At 33.3% G+C, this 14,397-nt stretch overlaps 1 protein-coding gene across 2 annotated transcripts in view; it reads left to right on the forward strand.

Moving 5' to 3' along the window:
* Positions 1-14,397, forward strand: part of LOC137649428 (GATA-binding factor C-like) — a 133,161-nt gene that overhangs the window by 70,201 nt on the left and 48,563 nt on the right. The gene's annotated exons all lie outside the window — the stretch shown is intronic.

The raw sequence follows: 14,397 nt of genomic DNA on the forward strand, positions 1-14,397 counted from the left end.
ACAAACAGACGGACTTACTGATAAGGGGAAAGGAAAGAGGAGGCCCAGATGGAATACAGATAATTCTATAATTACATTACGAATGGAAGAAAGAGAGATTTATTATTACGGAGTCATGGTGTTAGAGACCATATATTTGATCTCTCTCCGCGTTGCTGACTGCACCATAAGACCGTCAAGATAGTAATTATGAACAGTTGAAGAACACCACGGTCCGGGCGTTACTCAGCGCTTTTAGAATGATAATGATAAGTCTAGCCAAAGTGATACACACACACAGACATACGAACGTACAAACACGTGCATTTTGTATTAAGTAAGAATATCTGGATAGCCATTATCCCAGGTCCTCTAGATATATAACGTAAAGTCAAATCATTATCATTTCAGATGGAGCCGAGTAAAGTGTTTGGATTAAGTCTGGCGATTCTGCACCTTGCACTGCATTTATGAGATCAGATGGATTACAATAGAATTATTCGTGCTAATTTGGCTGGGCGTGGAAGTTATCTTTATCGGCTCAGATGAATAAGTGATTGCGTTCCGTACTGTGCTTGTAAACATGTAGTAGTAATACTGGCTTTTATGAAGTGTTAGGGCCAAATGAGCATCGCCAAAGAATTTTTGGAGAATTTTGATGTCGATTTCTTTTTCGATTCCTGCGAGTCGATGGGAATAGCATCCAGACACTGGAAGGGAATGACATTAGATTGAATTGTAGGAAATAAAAATCTTAAGTCGATGTTGATTGGCACAAAACTATGATTTTGGGTGATGATTTACTGAATATTTTCGAGTTGCTGAAAATTTATAGGTTTCAAATATTACGATCTAGTCTGTTCAAAATTAAAAAATTCTGTTTTTGCAAAATTTCCTTTGATAAAGGTTACACCAATCTTATAGAGAAATTCCCTTTTTTCTCTATTTTTTTTTTACTAATATTACTAGAAATATAGACATTAAAACAAGTGTGCAACATTTTGTGTATAGACTCGTTTATACATATTTAGTTATTTTTTCTATTAGATGATACTTGTCACTTTATTAATTATCATTTTCCTTTAATTCTATTCTTTATGCAACGCGGATGTATTATTGAAGAGATTCATACATCATATTATTCTTTATTTTGCACAAACGTTGTTCAAGTATTCGATCAGTCTTTTGCAACATATTTCCGCCAGCTGATTTAGTTAATGAAGCAACTGGAAAAGCTAAGAGATTCCAAGAATTATATCTAAAATTTGATAACTAAAATCAATGGGGACACAAAATTTCCCATACCAAGTAAAATTAGATATTTTTCATAAGAACAAAAAAATATCAGTAAACCTGAAAAAAAAAATGGTGATGAAAAAGTATTTCCAGTAAAATTTTCAAATAACATGCGTTTAATTAATGATTCGTGAAGGAATTTTAAACATTTGTATGGATGATCCCCCTTAAGCGACGATGAGTTGAAGGTCTGGAACATCCGCGTTATATGGGAAATATCCTGTGAAACCCCAATTATTACATAGACTTGATTTCATGTAAGCATTTTTATAACTAGAGTTTCATTTCGCGAGCTTAGAGCAACATGAAATTAGCGGTGATTAGTGTGGTGGGTTTCAGGGTGTATGAATTCTGTTTTTATCTCCTCTATATGATTAGGAGCAAGTATCTGGTTATATTTAGGTTATATGTATATGTATATATATATATATATATATATATATATATATATGTGTGTGTGTGTTTGTCTGTGTATATGTATACACACACACACACACACACACATATATATATATACATTCGGTCACGCTCAGCTCTCCCCGTCAATCAGGTAGTGGGGAGAGGGAGTAAATATTTAGCCGTCATTTTTGACCGGTCGCGTACATAAGTTTTGTATATTTATGAAACCAAAGTAACTTGCCATAAACCTAAAAGCCCAATTTCAAAGTAAAAGTTTTACTACCGTATATGGGTATTGCTTAATGTTAGGGTTTCATAGATGAGGGTTTGGCATGTAGCCGAAAATAAAAATAGAAATATGATACTGGCTTTTGCATAAAGCCAAATCACAAATATTCTTTACCGCTCCTTGATTTGTTTCAGCGAAAGGAAATGAAAATAATCTTGAGGCAGTAGCTGAGCGATCAGCCTTTTTGGGTGTTAAGAACGAGAGAAGAGATGCTGTCGGAAGGTGTTGGATGGTAATTGTAGTGTGGCGAGAGTTGTCGGTGTAGTTGTCGTATGAGATACGACGACCTGTCCGCGGGTCGTCGCAAAATAACAATAGAAAGCGCTGTTGCGATGGTCACGGTATGAGCGGTGTTGCCTTTCACGACCCCACTACGGCTGGCGCTGAGGAAGCAGCACCAACGGCACTACTTGGGGGGAGGGGGGTGCCAGGGGAAGCCTAGGGGGAGGGTTAAAGAACTTCTCGTATTAGAAGATGATAATTGAGGGGGAGAGGAAGGAAAGGGGTGAGGGCCAACTCTGCGAATGTCTCTTTTTTTTTACCTACGCCAACGAAGTTGGAAGGAGTTTATATTTTTGCCCTTTTTTGTAAATTGTGTGTGTGTGTTTGTTTGGTAACAGCTTGCTAGCCACAATTTTAATCGTAAAGTAATGGAACTTGCAGCGATTAACTGTTATCTGAAAAGCTGAAAGTTATTGAAATTTGGAAGGTCAAGGTCAAAAGTCAAGGTCACAGTCAAGCAAAATTTCCAACTAACGTAATCAGCCATAAATAGGAGGGAAACGAAAGAAAGAGGCAAGAGGCGATGCAAATTGAGATGGATGAGAAAGGAGTGAGAGACTATAGCTGCCAAGGAGGGTAGAAAGGAATAAATCACTGTGAAATACCTTGCTGATGTGGATGGTGAAAGCCACCTATGATACATTATCAGCAGCTACATTATTTGTGAAAGACACAATCAAATGGAATCTACACAGGGTCGACCTATTTGATAATAAACAATATATATATATATATATATATATATATATATATATATATATATATATATATATGTATATATATATATTTATATATGTATATATATATGATATCTATATATATTATATTTATAATATATATATATATATATATATATATATATATATATATGTATATACACGTGTATATAAATATATATATATATATATATATATATATATATATATATGCGTGTGTATAAATAAATGTATGTATATATGAAATAAATGATATCGGATATACAAGAGCAAAGCGCGAAACTGTGAAACCTAATTATAAAACAAAAGAAATGTATCGAAGCCATGTGTTTGTATGTGTGTGAGAGAGTGAGTGCCAGCACGCACGTGGAAGTCAGGTTTAACAAATCTCCAATTTTACTCTCCTCTATGATATATTCACTATAAGGTGAGTCACCATTCCGAAAATGCGAGATACAAAGAGAGTTATATACTTTAGATCTAGGTTGAATCAAGTGACCTCTCATTAACTAGGTTTACGTTGTAGGCCATTGTATTCTGCCAAACGGGTTGTGGTGGCCTGTTGGTACCGTCCTTTTCTGGTAATTGCCAGAGGAGGGTTCGAGTCCCTCTTAAACTTGTTAGTTCCTTTGGTTGCTGCTACCTCACTATCCTTTTAAGCTAAGGAATGGGGGGGGGGGTGTTTGGGGGAGCCTATAGGTCTATCTGCTGAATCATCGGCAGTCATTACTTTGCCCTCCCTTGTCCTAGCTCGGGTGAAGATGGGGGCTTGAGCACCTCTAAGGCATTGTCCTGCTTGCTAGGCCAATGTCAGGGTCCCTTGCCTCTGCCATTCATGGGCGGCCTTTTAACCTTCAAGAACTCTTTCATATTCCATAGAAAAAGGTCAAGTGCTTTTTAGAAAGATTTAAGTTTTATAGTCGATAGGAAAATTGAAAGGAAATAATTTTCAGAATATTTTTGACGTCACACATAATATTACCGTACAACTCTCTTTTCATCGTAAAGAAAAGACTCTCATATGTATTCAACACCGCTTCTGCGTAACGCTACCGAAGTTGCCAATACATCTCTGCTAGTAGTAATATATAGTGGCATCAATCCTCCGACCTTAGTTAAGTTTGATATCTTGATTTTAAGAAGTATATTAATTGCCAATAACATTTCTGGAGTTTAGATTAGATTTTGTGCTCGATTAATAATGAAGAATATATTTGTATATATTACTACCTATTGCCTATTGTTCACTATCATCAGTAGGTTGTTCCACTATACTTAAGCTATTGTGTCTTTAGATTCTTTAAGTGTCAAATGACACGAGTCACACTGAAGAGCTACTTGATGCTTATACATCTAAAGGGGTGTTTTTAATCGAGTCTGATATTGTTTACTGAGATAGGAATGAAGAGATACAAGTCTTCGGGAAATACAACCGACTGAAAAGACAATTAAGCTCAAGCATAAGAAACAGATATGAAGATCAAATCGTCAAGTTTCTCTCTCTCTCTCTCTCTCTCTCTCTCTCTCTCTCTCTCTCTCTCTCTCTCTTGTTCCGCTTGCTAGATGCTGCGCTGGGCGATGCACTATCCGTAAAGGCCACCTCCTGATGCGAAGTTCGCAGGTAACAGCTTTGATTTATGAGAGGCGTTGCGGGACTGCTAAAAAGGTCCCAGGTGTCTAAAGTAACAGTGCAAGTTACTAAAGCGAGTGCTTCATTTAGAGTCTACAGAAGCAATCATCCCATTGCTACTGATTAATTGTATATTTAGAGGGTACGTTTGTATGTGGTATCTTTTAAACATTTGAAATTATTAATATTTTTCCATGTCCAGTAAGTAAATGGTTTCAAAGCACATCAGTTTTGCAGAAAGATGTTTATTTTGATTGATCACCATTGATGAATACTTTTATTTTTCATTAAATACCGAAAATTGAGATCCAATCCTGTTCCGGTACACATTTCTTTCTTGCCATTCTAAATACTTTTTTAAAACCAAATCTTACCTTTCAGTAGATTTCTCTATAAAAATAAACAAATGCAGAGGATGCTAAGTCAGTATTTTTTCGTCGATGTTTAGGAAACAAGTTTCTGTACTCTCGCTTAGAATATTCTAAAAGAAACGACCAAATTTGACTGAAAACCACAAACTTATTTCAGGAGTGGAACTCTGTCAGGTTTGGCAACGTATATCCCGGACGATCATTCAACTAACAAACATATCAGTATGCAACTGCGTGTACGAGTATTAAAGAATCGTATTATTATTATTATTATTATTATTATTATTATTATTATTATTACTTGCTAAGCTACAACCCTAGTAGGAAAAGCAAGATGCTATAAGCCCAAGGGCTCTAACAGGGAAAATAGCTCAGTGAGGAAAGGAAATAAGGAAATAAACTACAAGAGAAGAAATGAACAATATAGAATATTTTAATGACAGTAACAACATTAACACAAATCTCTCATATTGAGACTATAAAAACTTTGAAAACAGGAAGCGGAAGAGAAATAAAAAAAAAAGTGTCCGAGTGTTCCCTTTGTGTAAAAATAAGGATTTCAACAATCGGTTAAATAGGACAAATTTCAATAAAACATTGGGAATATAAGAATAAACGAGCTTATTTCGGAATATACATTCAAAGTAAAACACTTAGAATTGTCCTCGAGTTTCTCTCATCTAAAAAGACACATCTTTCTTTCTTGTTCTTGTATTTTCCTCCGCTGAAATTTCTTACAATTGCTAATGGAAACTAAAAGATTTAGTACTAGCTGTTTTTATTTTTTCCATTGCTTTTTTGTTTCAAATTTACTGGAGTCACCATGAAAGTTGCGTTACTAGAAGATGCATTTTTAAATCGATCTACATGATGTCATGCATTGTGACTTTTAACACGCACACATGTGTGTGTATGTTTGTAAGACAGTAATCAGGAAAAAAAAGGCAACAAAGAGTTGATCAAGCACTTTCGAATTTTTGTTACACCTCTTGAAGGTCTTATGATTTTGAAAATACATTTAGAATATAACGAAACCTCCGTGATGACGTACAAACAAAACAGAAACAAGCAAATTGCTTTCAGTGAGGTTTCTTTTAACAATATCTTTGAAAAATAGAAGCTCTTTAGCAGCACTCCAAATAAAAGTGGTTGTAATTATTCATATGGTGAAAAAAGGCTGCTAGCAAGGTTGCCTGTTTTAGCAGATAATGGGGACAAAATTCTGTTTCTTAAGACATATCTTTCTTGGTATTCGAAATTAGATAAAATTCAGTTCAATGACAGATGTTATTAGTAATATATATATAAAAGATGTATTCGTTCTTCTGCACATACCAGTGCCTGTGGTATACGTGATTCTGTTTTTATAGAGATTGCTTTCACAATCAGGAAAATCTTATTGATATGTTTTCAAAGCATAAACTGTTTAAAATGTAGTGTTCCATCAATATCAAAAGTCTCGGGAAACTGAAGGGTCTCAAGGTTGTTGTCATAACAAATAAGAATGAAAAACTTCAATAGTAAAACACCCAGTAACGTTTAATCCTTCTGATCTCTCTCTCTCTCTCTCTCTCTCTCTCTCTCTCTCTCTCTCTCTCTCTCTCTCTCTGCAGATCCAATGATGTCCGCTCCCTTTGTTTTGCTTTTTCGTCATTTTGTGAGTTGGTGATGACTTTTTAAACCTTTCGATATCATGTCTGCAGAGGAATTTTTATTCTTTGTTATTATGCAAACTAATTTGACATATTTATTTGCTAAAGCTATACTCTTTCAGACGGTGTGGAATTTTGTGGATATATTTGCACAATATTTTTTATTGATAATATGATTAATATCATTATCATCATTAAATCAGAGTTTTTCATCAAAATTGAAATGATGTTCAACGGATTTATATATATATATATATATATATATATATATATATATATATATATATATATATTTATATATATATATATATATATATATATATATAGAGAGAGAGAGAGAGAGAGAGAGAGAGAGAGAGAGAGAGAGAGAGGGGGGGGGGTATTTATGTTTATAACACAAGCAAAAAAGTCACAAACTCTTCTTTGCTTAGTTTTGACTAATTCTGGGGATAGATTGTCACTTTAAGAGAAGGACATTTTTCATAGGAGAATACTCTTCAAAACACGAAATCACGGTGGTCATAATGTTTTGTTAAACGTACTGAAGCATCTATCAAATACATTAGACTACAGCAAACATCAGAATATCGTTTTGAAATATAGACTCCAATTGTCTGCATGCAGCTGACATACTTTTATTCATGCCAATGCATTTTCTGAAGTATTTGAAGTTAAGGCTTGCCTAATTTCTGATGACTTGAAAGCTTAACACACAAATTTGCCATTGATTATTTGTTTGTCTTTGAATACTTAACTGTAGATTACGGTCTATCTGATATCATATGCCCAACTCTTAACCAATCACCTTTTTGTATGATAAGAAATTTAAGCAATAACATCAAAGATTACTTTGGTAACTAAAATACCCTTGAAAAAGATGGATATTTGATTACGGTATATCATATCACCGACTCGTAACCAATCACCTTTTTATATGATAAGCAATTTAAGCATTGAAATCAAAGATTACTGTAATAACTAAAATACAATTGAAAAGGATAGGGATATTTTGATATATGAACAAATATTTTTTATTAGTATTATTATTGTAATGTAAGCCCTGGAATTATTAACCAAATAGTTTAGCTTTGCATTACGCTGGTAGAATTTACAGAATTGGTGGATTATGGATATTCTTTGTGGCAACGAATATCGCCACTTTGAAAAATAAAACTATATATATATATATATATATATATATATATATATATATATATATATATATGTGTGTGTGTGTGTGTATGTATGTATGTATGTATATATAAATATACATACATACATACATATATATGTATATTTATATATATACAAATATATATATATATATGTGTGTGTGTGTGTGTGTGTGCGTGTGGGGGGAGGTTATAAGAATACAGTATAGATATACATATATACACATACACATAAACTGTACACATGAAAGAAATTGAAAAAATCCCCTCTATATTTAATTGTCGTTCGATGCGTTTATGATAATTTTATATTCAAACACTTACAATCATGGTGTATATTTCTTATCGAATTTATTTCATGGTTATACATCAAGTTAGGAGGGGAGGATTTTATCTCTTGGCTCACGTTTACTTACATTTTCCAAAAACTTTAAACGTGAAAATTCTGGTGAAATAATAATTTCAGTGAAATGACAAAAAATTTTATGGCCGTCTTACTGCGTGCATTTCGACGTGTACTGCCAACACTTTTATATGAATCGATGTTCTCAAAAAATTAGTCAATCTTGGCGGAAACGATCACATTTGATTGCGTCGATTACATGTTCGGTAACAACCCCCCCCCCCCCTTCCAATTTCGTTTCATGTTATCCCCCTTTTTTGTTCACGAAAGATGGGAGGGGAATGGGGGAGGGGGAACTAAAAGAGACGTATGGAAAGTTTGTATTGTCTAGCAGTCCCGATCTCAAACTCTCTCTCTTTCGCTCCCTCCCTTTCTTTCCCTACCCCGCCCCACGGGCACATCAATGGTTCCCCCCTTTTTCTGCCCCATCCCCCAACGGGGCTATAGCAGCAGCAGCAGCAGCCTGTGTGAGCTTTCCCCTCAGTTCTGTGATGTTATCTGTTAAGCGATAACATCAGGCAGGTGCTCGCCATCGCTACCATACTGAGGGATTACCAACCAGTTTGAAAATTAAGTCCGTTTGGCGCTTCCTAAGTCATCCATTAAAAAAAGAAACGGTGACGTCGCTTTTTGGCAATTGTTCGCATCGCATAGAAAAAGCAATGAAGTTGCAATTAAAAGACTGTATCGACCGGAGCAATAGTTTTTGCAGGGCATCATCGTTGCGTTGGGCCCGTTCTGGCAAAGATGACCACGGCGTGTTACGATGGGTGGAATAGCCTAGTCCTACTACAGAGGTTTTGTATTGTATCTAACATAACCAGTAGAGATGTCGAGAGTTTAAAATAACTTGTAAATACAGGGCTTTCAAACATGGTATGAACCCCAACGGAAAACTGCAGAATTCCCTCGTTTTGGCACCGCTATCAACGTTTAAAACTTTTGGTCCTCAATTGCGACGGTGCCACAGAGACATACATAGGCCGAGTAACAATAGTTACTCATTCGTTTGTTACAAAAACCACATTAAATTACAAATGGTAACGTATTCATTGTCCATAGGCCAAAAGTATTTTGATGGGAACATGCATATGAGGATTATTCGAACTGGTTATTAACTGGTCTGTGCGTAAAAAAGAATCCCGAGAAAGAGTCAGGAACTAGGTAAGAAGACCGTGATTTATAGGCAACAAACATTCTAGGGGTTCCACAGCTGTCCTGTTATGCAACAATAGGTTCCCGCAGCACTGAAAATAAATGGAAATTGGCAGTCTGCTGAGCTTTGATCGTTGTTTCAATGTCTCTGTTGTTTATTACTAACGAGAATTCACGGGTTCCGTGATTTATTTAATTTCGATCGAGTGTAGATTTGTTATTAGAATCAAATGTTGCGAATATCATATAATTTTCTGCACTGAGCTTGCAGTTTCAGTCAGCGCATAATATGTCTCTCATTAGTTAGATATGGACATTTAAAATATCAACAAAAGTTATCGTTATTATTATGTGAATCACAATCTACAGAGACTGGTCGTTTATAGCGTGGTATTCCGGGTTACATCCAGCTTCCTTTAGAATCCATCACTTTCCTCACTATATGTGCTGTTTCAAGTAGCACGTTCTTCTGCACAACTTCTGGGGCTATATCGGCTCCTATCTTTATTATTATTATTATTATTATTATTATTATTATTATTAGGGGAGCAAATTCACATTAATGTATCTGTAAAACGTATTGAAGCTTAATTTCGAAGAGAATTTTCAAGAACTTGCTATGAAAAGGAGAATCAATACATTTTGCAGAAATAGTAATGTATATTTGCTTTCTTTTTTAGGCTCATGTTACATAAGTGATTCATGGTAATAATAATAATAATAATAATAATAATAATAATAATAATAATAATAATAATAAAAATAATATTATTATTATTATTATTATTATTATTATTATTATTATTATTATTATTACTTTAGTTCTGCGACAGAAAACTGAAAATTTCGGAAAGAGAAAAAGAGAAAATTGTTTAGGTATAACATATATATAAGAATATCTGAAGCGATAAAATATGTCAAACGCTGTTTATGAATTTCAAGGAAATCTTAAAAAGAGAAGTTTGTCGTTATGGATGTTCTATTTTTAGTGTTTTGTTAAAAACTTAGGCTGAAGAATGTTGGCAAAGCTTATATAAGCATGTTTCAACTATTTTACTCTCTCTCTCTCTCTCTCTCTCTCTCTCTCTCTCTCTCTCTCTCTCTCTCTCTCTCTGTATATATATATATATATATATATATATATATATAAATGTGTGTATATATATAGTATGTATATATATGTATACATATATATGCTATTATTTTTATTACTTGATAAGCTACAACCCTAGTTCGAAAAGCAGGATGCTACAAGCCCAGGGGCCCCAACAGGGAAAATAGCCTAGTGAGGAAAGGAAAAAAAAAGGAAAAATAAAATATTCTAAGAGCAGTATATATTAGGAAATCCATAGTTTTCTGATTAATTATTCTGAACTTTTTTTTTTTTTGTATGAGAGAAAAGTCATTACTGTTAGTTTACCATATGATAACCTGGGGTTTATCACTGGGTAACGTCAGGTATACCCAATGATAACATACATCATCACAGATCAGTTAAAAAGACAAAATGAAACCCTTCCCTTCAGTCAAACAACGTTGCTTAGAATTTACATAACTCTGAATTTGGTCAGATAAATCCGTGTCCAGCAGGGACAGTAATTCAGCCCTAATCCAGCGAGGCTTTTGCGATAACATTTGATGATGCAGCGCAACTTACAGACTAATAATGATCCCAGAAGATGAATCTCTGTGAAATAAGATTGTGGAGGGGAAATATGACTGTTGTAGTGTATTTATGTTTTAGATATCAAGGACACGACTTCGGTATAATTCTGGAATGGTTGCTCATGGAAAATGATGAATGTGGAAACTGGAGGATTTATGATAACAGCTTCTCGTGGGAGTCGATGATTTATGTAGATAGAAGACAACACGAAATAATAGGAAGTCTGTGTGGAATGAAATCAGTTGTTGAACAAGACGCGCTAATGCGAAAGAAATATTCCTCTGTGATTATTAAATACTTTTTTTTTTATTATTTCCAATTAATTATTATGAAACAGCATTCTTAAAACTTTGGAGTGTGGATTTTTGCTGGTTTTGAATTAATTCTCACTAGAATATTTATATTCATAGCATACATCATTTATTGATAAATATTGTTGGACATTGATGGTCATCTGTTAACGATGAAGTTGATTAAGCTGGTTAAACATAATATTTGGTATATTCTATATTTATCTTTTGGAGTAAACTCCTTGTGTAAGGAGTTAGAATGTCAGAATGTAACTACACTTTTGAAAAGGTGTTGGAATCATATATTCTTTATTGGGTTTAGGGATATCTACTGTAAGTCGATTTTTACTGGAATAAAAACACTAAATAACAAAAGGCTCTAATTTTTCTTAGTTAATTCTTATGTCCTGGCAAATTTTTGATTTATGTTCTTAGTTTTTTTTTTTTTTTGTTTTTTTTTTTGCTGATTTTTTTTTTTTTTTTTCATTTGGCTTTATCAACTTTTGTAATTTAAGTATAAAAACAGTAGCCTTAATCATAATAATTCCACATCCAATTATTTTTAATACGTCTATGGCGTTTCTGCGTTACATTCAACAAATAATTGTGGAAATTTGTAAAATAACATAAAAAGGTAAATCTAACAAGAAGATAACCAAAAAGGCTTATAGTGCTAATGAAGAACCGATGATAAACTAATCAACCTTAATGTAACTTCATTTCTGTTAACGCTTATACTGCGCCAGCTATACTAACGGTGAAATTTATTCGTAAAGTCTGTATCTTTAAGTTTTTAGGTATAATTTTATTCATTTAATGCTCGACAAACGAAAATTCATCTCGCCTGTGAGGAAATAAAGTTACAACATTTAGCGACCCACTGTAGATGACGCTTAAAACGTACATGTTTCATTTCTGTATTTAAAGATATAGGCTAATCATTTCCAGGTTTTATTTAGAAGTGTATGTAACTAAAGTTTATTATTATGTGAGATATTTCAGTACAACGCAACGTTGCGTGGGTAATTTATAGCATGTGCACGAATTTTTTTTCTTCAGGTTTTGGATATTGCAATAAATGTATCAAGTTTTGAAAACTGCGAATAAAAATGTATCAAGTTTTGAATGATGTGAACGCTTTATCAGGTTGTAAATAATGCGATAAAATTATCTGGTTTTTAATAATGCGTGAAATGTATCTGGTTTTAAATTTTGCGAAAAATTTATCGGATTGTGACTAATGAGTCGAAAAAAATTTTCACCTTGAAAACCCTTTCCTTTAGATCCTTTCAAATCCTTTACCCTCCAATTCCACTAAAACTAATATTAGATATTAATATCGAGATTTCAAAATTTTCTGTCATTTAATTTTCCCTGAAATAAATTTGTTGTGAAATTTGCTTGAAGAAGGCATCATAAAATTTTGAAATCTCCAATTACCACTAATTTCTTGTATGATTATTTAATAATTAAGGCCCTTTCAGTAACACTGAAGTGGAGTGACGTAGGTATTCTGGTAATGCTTTAACTTAGAGGTTGATGATAAGTGTAACGAACTACGACGAACTCATAAATGGCTCCATAAGAGAATGTACAGATACCCTAAAAGCGTTGATTTTTTTATCTCTCCAGTTTTCAATACAGTTAGATAGTGACTGGCTGGATTTAAGATACAAAATATTACAGGTTTAAAGACTATTTCAATTCTGTATTAAGCTTTTGATATTTTCATACAATTGGTGAAACAGAAGTATTATGAGACTATGAACTTTATCTGTTAAACCTGAACGAAAGTCTATTTGGAAATTCCCATATAACTCATGTATGAAGTCATGAAATTTCCCAAATTCATTGACATCTGAATATGTATTAGTAATTCTTGAGCTGATCGTTTTATATATTTATCCTTTTGGCCATCTTAGATAACAATATGGGAAACTTTGAAAATTATTTTTTTGATAGCCCCCGCAATTTTTGTACGGTAATAGTCGCTTATTATGAGATTGATATCGGAAGTAAAAGAATATGAAGGCATTTGGTGTTGATTGAGGTATTGCTTTCATTTATGGAGTCTTTTAAGAGTACGTAGAATCTCACTAGCAGCATATTGCATGTCATGTTCCATTCCATGTCCTTGATGCATGTCTCTTTGCTTTTGCTTTTACCTCTCATTAAAATAACTTATATTTTAGAATTATTTATGGATTGCTGGCATTGTATTGAAGAATCTACAGTGCAGTAGAATTTTATATGAGTTATAATTATAATATACGTCCGTGAATGTTTTATTCTGTTGCTCAATATAATTACTTTGCAAACATTAAAATATTTTGTTTTGGTTTGTTTATGCCGTTTTATTATCTGTCTATTTATATTAATATGATCTCATTCGTGTAATTCGACAGGTCCTATGTAGTGCATTGTGTATATCACAGTAATATATTTGACAATTAACTTATTTTTTTAAATAATGCTAGAAAAGAAAATAAGCATATTTCTTAATAGCAAAGTACTTTTCGAATTACTTGCAAATTTTCATCTTTAATATTTAAAGTTGCTGTAATAATTACTAAAGTGATATATCCTCACATTTGCAGTTGGTGTTAAGAGAAATGTTTTACTCATTGCTTCTTTGGCGTTAGTGAACTGTAAAATCAAAGAGTATTTTTATTTTCAATTCAGTGAAAGACTTTCTGTAAACAGTTTTGAGAACTAGTTCCATGCTTTAAATAAGAATTTTTACTTCAGTTATTGAAAAATCAGGTTTTTTCAATATATAAAAATTCTTACAAATGGAAAAAACGTTTCGATCTAAATGCCTATCACCTGATGTAGTTATTTGTCAAATACGGAAATTTTTATTATAAAGCTACAACTTGATGTCATTCTCCGGCATCGGAATCTCCCCGCGTCTTTGACACTCGTCAACCATTTGCAATGAATTTTGTATACATGCACATACAATGCGTGTAAAGAATGATATATAGATATAACTATTATCTTTTGTAACCACACAGATCAATAACAATATAAAAGCATCAACTACAAATGAGTGGAAGTTCTTGTCTCTTAGCATGAGGTATCAAATCCCTCAAAA

The sequence above is a fragment of the Palaemon carinicauda genome, chromosome 1 (assembly GCF_036898095.1).
Source record: "Palaemon carinicauda isolate YSFRI2023 chromosome 1, ASM3689809v2, whole genome shotgun sequence".
NCBI classification, from domain to species: domain Eukaryota; kingdom Metazoa; phylum Arthropoda; class Malacostraca; order Decapoda; family Palaemonidae; genus Palaemon; species Palaemon carinicauda.